Source organism: Nicrophorus vespilloides, unplaced genomic scaffold (genome assembly GCF_001412225.1).
Source record: "Nicrophorus vespilloides isolate i.1.1-1 unplaced genomic scaffold, Nicve_v1.0, whole genome shotgun sequence".
Taxonomy (NCBI): Eukaryota; Metazoa; Arthropoda; class Insecta; order Coleoptera; family Silphidae; genus Nicrophorus; species Nicrophorus vespilloides.
This window is the reverse complement of record NW_017099740.1, coordinates 10737-18023: the sequence shown is the minus strand read 5'-3', so window position 1 is coordinate 18023 and position 7287 is coordinate 10737.

The window sequence follows — 7287 nt, the reverse complement described above, 5'->3', positions numbered from 1 at the left end:
AAAAAAAAAAAAAAAAACTGGGGATGGCACGCGGAAGCAATGTGGGATGAGGTGTATCGATTGTCCGGGAATTAAAATGAAATATGTATCCGATGCTGTAATGAATGAGTTTTGGGATTAGTCGGAAGCCTTGGCGGAGGCTGAATTATTGCTGGAAACAAAGCGCCCTTCAGCCTGTGAGCAGCAGCAGCAGCATCCTATCCCTTCTGATATCAGTATTTGTGTAACGTCGACGTGTGTCGCTTAATACCAAAACAAATGCCGACGTCGACGTGAGCCGTCATCTGTCATCGGTTACCAATTACAACGTATCCATCACAACGAACGTACATTTCATTCGTTAACTGACACGACCAGAGCCGCCATTCCAAAGCCTCCTGCTTCTCTTCATCCTCATCCAACAACCGAATACAGCAACTTACACACATACACACCTTCGTTTCACAATTCCCACTGGTGGGATCACTTTACATCGCTTCATTTCGGACCACCCTTTCATCTTCGTCCTCGTCCACCCTCGCGCAACTCATCATTCTGTCTGCAAAATACATCCTTCATCCACTACAACAAAATTACATCTACCCAACATCCCAGATTTGCTACACTAATTAACCTGCGTATTATATTGCGGTTACCCTTATAATACCACTGTTACTTTGTCTTCCCCATACATTTTCAGAATGAGAGAACAATTTCAAAAGTTCATCAACAATTATTTTACATTTCTAATATCATTATTATTTTCAATTACTGAAAAAATCAAACAAACTTTGAGGGTGAAACCATTTATTTTGATTCCAAATCCTCACAGAGACATTCTTGTATCAAATACATGAAATTTCTCCACAAATATACAGTAATGTAATAATAGCGAACGCCATTCGCAGATTGCGATAAGATAAATATAAAATGTTTCTCTATATGTGTATATATATATATAAACGAGCACGGAGCAATTGCCATGAACAATTAATTGTTCTGGCTTTGATGGATTGGAAAGCGTTTGACATATGAATTCGCGATTGTTGGCGAAGATTGGAACGGTCTGTCTATCTCTCATTCACTCGCATTCCCTCGTATTCACTCTGCTTCATTCCATGTCCTGAATCTACACATGAACTCACATACATACGTCGCTTTCTGGCATTGTTTCAAAGGGAAGAATATTGAAGAGGGTTTCGGTTCCGGACGTTTAAAGTGTGCGGAATTTATTTTCGGGATGGACATAAAATGGGGGGCGGAAGTGTGTGGTTCACACACACACACATATACATATACGTGGATAGAGGAGAGAGAATCGTTTTTGGAAAGGGATGAGTTTGAGGGAGAGGGAGAGAGAGAGGATGAAACGTATTCCGGTAGGGTTGATTGCGGTCCGGTCGCAGTTCGATTCGAATTCGATTGTGGTTTCGATACAGCCTACATCCATAAATCAACGGAGGGAATGGATATACGTATATGGGATGGATTTATATGTATATATATATGTGAGTGTACTCTGTACTCTCGAGTGGGGAAAAAGAAAGAAAACCTCTCTGTCTCCCCATCACCAAATCCGATTCTTATTTGACTCATCCCCAAAACTTTACGAATCGAATCGATATTATTTATGATTGTCCTCTGCATCCATCTTCATCCACAACACAGCTGCAATCGCAATTCTTCCCTTGATTCAATTCCATCGTTAAACAGCATCAATTACAATAACTAACAGCCTGAAATAATTATTAATTTGACTTATAGAGAGAGAGAGAGAGAGAAAAAAAAAGGGAGAGACTCGGAAATGCTTTCACAATTAACCCGTAATTAGTATTAATTAATTACATTTTTTTTTTAATTTACTTCCATTTAAATAATTGACCTCAATTGACTTGTCGTCCTTGCAATGCTCACTCGGATCATTTTAACCCAGTTTTGATGCATCAAATTAGTCATTTGAAAATACCGTTTGCAAATGACGTTTTATATACTTTAATTTAGTTAATATGTAGGTAGAATTCGAAGCTTCAATTTTTGTATTTGAAAATATTATTGTAATGAAGAGATTTGCTAAAACAATTAACTAATAAATACAATGCAATGTATATAATGATTCATGAATTGAAGAAGTCGTAAGTAGAATTATAATTTGCAGCGATTGTCGGTGAAATGCATGAATATTGATGGGAATGTGCATACCTAAGTAAATATAAACAAATATAAAATGCTAATGGAAACATGATTAGTATTCGGATTCGATATGCGGAATTATGTTGGAGATAATTAGCATACAACTGCGGCATTAATCAGTTGCGATTAATATTTAGTAGTGATGAACAATTTCAATTATTTTCCTAAGCTTAATGTGATCGTAAACTGATTTTTTTTCTCTTCATCTTTTGAATATTTCGCTTTTTTCGAGTGGGTTTTTGAATTAAACAATTAGCGAGAGAGTCGAGAGAGTTGTGTGCAGCGGTGATTAAATATTGGATAAGTGTGTCGTTGGACCAAGCGAAGGTTAAGGGTCGGGATCAAAGGGCCACGGCTGAGTAATGCATTGGGTCTTTGCTTTTAGAGTAGGACCAACATATGTAAACTAATTTCATTGCCGGTAATAGCCCATTATGGGAGGGAGGAGAAGGAAAAGGAGGAAGGGTATAAGAGGTTGTTGCGCCCACTCCAGTCCTCTTACTCACCATAACTCTCTCTCTCTCTTTCCATTTGTACTTGTATCTCTATTTCTGCGTTTGTCGCGCTCACTCTCTTTCAACCCTTAGGACCACCTGTAGTTTGCGTACAAATACACTCGCAGCGGCGAAATCCCCATCCACCCTCTCTTTCCATCCCCCGCAATTTACTTAACGACTTTTAATGAAGCACCACTTGGAAATTCAATTCCATTTCGCGAGGGCGCGCACGCATCCGCAAATGTTGTGTGCTTTCTTTAACGGTGATCCGAAGAGGCAAAAGCAGCCTCCGCACGAAATTAATTGCGTCCCTCAAATATGAACGGAGTTTTCCGTAGATTAACCCAAAAGTTTTGCAGATTATCTAAAAATGTATTAAAATTAAAACATTGATTAGTTCAATTTCTCAAATTCATAGCATAATTTCAATTCGATTTTGAAACTTTTTATTCTTGAGGTAATTTTTAAATATTAAAGTAGTTGAAGTTTTCTTCCTTCCACCAACTTTCTCATTTAGCTAGTGCCAAAATGAGAAAGGTGATGGAAGGAAGAAGTTGAAGTCTAAATAGAAAAAATATGTGTGTTATTGGCCTACATATTTCGTTTGTCCTCAAAGAATGCTGATGATAGCAAAGGTTGATCACGTTTCTTGGCTTCTCGATCATCGTGCAGTTTCCGGGCGTACGAAAATTCATTATGAAAACAAATAGAGGCTCTGTCGCATCCTGTCTCTCCGTTTCGCCTCTTCGCCTATTGTATGTGTGATTCAAATGCGTAATATTCTCCTCATTAAATTCAGTGTGCGTGTTCTAAACCAAACGGGGTATTCGCCGCTTCCCTGGAACTCCTAACGATGTCTTTAGACTCAAATCGCTTCATTACAATACACGTCGTTTCGCTTACATAACATTATTGTTTATTACTTTCGAAATTGTCCTTAATTCCATCGATTGCAATTAGCAATTAGTTTAAATAATAACAGCTACAATTTTCAATTGAATTAAGTCATCTTTTTTTGTAATTAAATTGAAGTATTGAAATTAGAATCTTATCCTATTCTTCAAATATAATTTCATGATTATATTCAGGAATGTTTACTGAATATCAATTATGCATTGAAAATAGAAATTTATAGATTAGAACAAATTTATTCAAACTTTTGTAACTATCCGTGTTTTCTATTAAATTAAGGAAAATGTTTCATTAATTTGAGATTAATATCAAAACATTTAATTAACGGTTGATGGAATTTCGCGTAAAACTGAAGCCGATTGAAAACTTTTGCGCATTTCGCAGTTCGCGTTCCACCCTTTCATATATACACAATTTTTGACTCAGGTCGTGGAGGGTGAGTGTGTGTGTGTGTGTTTGGAAATTATCCACACACAATTAGTTTTGTTTTGGCAATTGGCCAGAAAAAGCCTAACAAACAATCCGCCTTTTCATCAGCGCCGCTTTAGAGCTTTTGTTATTGCCGCCACCAACCCTCCTCCCTTGCCCCACCCTCCAGCAGCCGCTCGCGCTCTCGACGTAGTTCAATTTTTCAATACGCCCTCTTTAATGAAACGAAACGAAAGCGAACAAACACAACAAACACAAAAAAAGAAAGAAAAGAGAAGCGAAATAACTAAAAGAACAAAAATTGGATTGCAATTAAAACATCAAACGGTTCGCTGCCACCTCTTTATACAGTTCTTCTCTTTTTATTTCTGTACCCTTGTTTTAATTAACAACAATTCGCGTTTCATTTACGATAGAAGTTTGTTTTTATAATGAATGTGGATGATGATGATGATGATTGTGATGCGATGAGACGCAGAAATAAATAAGTAAACGGGATGAGATGAAAAACAACAGTTTTTTTGTTTTGTTTTTCGCGAACGCGCGCGCGAGCTTTGATCAATATGCATGAAGTTTCTGTGCTGGAAATTACTGTGGTGCATGCACGATGCATCATTTCGGTCTGGAAATTGCGCGGCATTTATCCTTGCTTGGCCCCGGATGGTTGGAGAAATAAGGCGACAAGAGGAAAAATTCCTTCACTCCGAATCCAGTTTATCACACAAAAGTCTGCAATTTTTAAAAAAGCATTCCGCAAATTTCTCATATGTTTGTCAATTTGCGTTCATAGTTTTGTCAGTTACTATTTTTAACACTCAATTGACAACTTAGCATTTGTTAACATTAGTCTGTTTACTATAAAAATGGTTTATACCAGCGGTTTCCAAATTTGGAGGCGCGGACTCTTGCCAGGGGAGGCGCCAAAATTTTTTAATAAATTAATTTTTATACCATAATATCTTCAAATAAATAAAAACGTGTCTATATTATCTAATCTATTAAAACAATAAAAGGTAAGGGAGGCGCGAAAAAAAAAATTTTTTCGGGGAGGCGCGGAAAAAAAAAATTTTTTTCGGGGAGGCGTAGTAACATAAGTTTGGAAACCGCTGGTTTATACTAACTATCATAATAATTAAGTCTTTTATAATATAGAATAAATAAGTTCAAAAATAACGTTGAACTTTTTACAATCAACTTGAAACTTAATTAGAATATTAAGAATATAACTTTATAATATTAGAAGTAACTTTATAAAGATATTCGTTTAATCACAGTTCAAGAGATCACCAGGAAGCTAAGCAGCAGATGTTCCGACTAATATAATCAACTTGATAAGACTAATTTACGGAAACGATTTTAAACTTTCGGATATTAACTTTTTCGAAGTCCGAAATATTCATGTTTATGATAGGCGTCCGGTTGGTAAAGTTTCGAGCAATTAATAACACGAAATTATGCTGAATGTTGGAGCGATTTCGTTCTAGTTGAAGAAACGTTTTGTATCAAAGTTCTTCGTACTTTTCGATTCCGTTGCGACCGAGAACTGTATGTTGTTGAGCTCGGAAGTTTCCTGTTTATGATCGACAGGACTCCGATATTAATCCTGGCCGCTCAAGCGATAAGCACGAGTTGGCTTGGAGACCATCCATTGTTTCCAAGCGTATACCATTACGTTTTTTTTTTTTTTGCTATTCAATTTCGTTTTGTTTTTGCACTTGGTGAGCGGCTTCGAGGGGTGATTGCACGAGCGCGTTCGTTCGCTCGCTTCAAGACGAATTGAATTCGCAGCCGAAATACATTACGGTGGATTATCATAAATTAAGACGTCGCGCGAGTCTTCTTAATGCCTCATTCATATGCGTCCGGCGATCGCCGCTTCCAACCATGAATATTTAATATTTATAACTAGAGGATGGCTAATTCCACCCTACCCGTGCGAGGGGCAGAAGAATTAAAGCGACCGCGAAATTAATTTTAATGCCTGATCCTCGCAACTTTCTTAACGTCTGCTGCTGCTGCTCCTGCTTAAAGAAGAACGAGGGGTGGCTTTTTCTCTATCTCTCTTTTTCCATTCTTCTCCTTTTTCTCCTGCTGCTACTGCTCCTTTCTTCTCTGTAGGTGTGCGATGGGGGAGGCGGAGAGGAGAGTGTTATTCTGTGCGATTTAGCGCCGCCAAAGGCCGTAAACCTGTAACATTGTGTAGCCCCGGGATTCTCTCGCAATCTTGTTTCTGCCGCCGTAATGGCTGTATTTTATCGAACTGCCGCATCTTCCTCTTCCTCCTCTTATAAGAAACCAACCGACCGACCTCCTTTGAACGACATCCACACACACACACACACACAGCTCCAATTGCCGTACGTAGACTCGTTCCGAACAGCGCACCATCTGATCCCAAGGATTTTCAAAGGAGACAAGCAGAAGGAAACGAAATTTGTCGATAATCTGTAATCCGATCATGCGATGGCCCGCGCATACCATTAATATTCCGCTCGCATCGAAGATAATGGGCGAAGAGGTATGACGGGAAGTCGATGGCATAACTCACCACGCATGCAGCGCCGTCGATGGACGTGGAGGGAAGAAGTAGAAGAAGAAGGCGGCGGCGGCGGCAGGCCATGCTTGTGCTCGGAATCCGCGATGGCATTGGGCCAACTCAGGTCATCATCCTTCATCCCACCATGAACACACATACATTTATGCATCACGCACGCATCCCACCTTCTTCCTAGATTCTCTTGTCATTTCTTCCCTCCTTTAGGCCCTTCATGGAAGGCGATAAAGACTGGAAAAAGAAAAGCAAAAGGACGAAAAAGGCACAAACCTCATAACAATTCCACCCCTCTTCAGGAGAGCCTTCGACGGAAGCGATCGCCTTTGATTTCATCCACTTTTCGCACATTTCAAATAAAACCTTTGACTTATTTCCCCAGCAATCTTGACTGGGATCGCCATCGCTCTCTATTTTCTGCAACATACATTGACATATTTATTGATTTCTCTTCGTGGGGTTTTTGAATCTCCTTGATCAAGCAAATATTTCTTTTATAAATGCAATAATTACTTTTGCAAAATGTGTTACCAAAATATTTATGAAACATGAAATAATTTAATATTATTTTGTAAAAGGCTTTGCGAATAAAGAAATGTGATAAAATATTCGAAATTGATGAGAAAATATATTAAACTTGGAGGAAGAAGTAAAGACATTTGAGCTTCGAACGAGGTTCCCTATAAATTAGGGGCAGGATCGCGCTTAGTACAATATCAAATCTTCGGT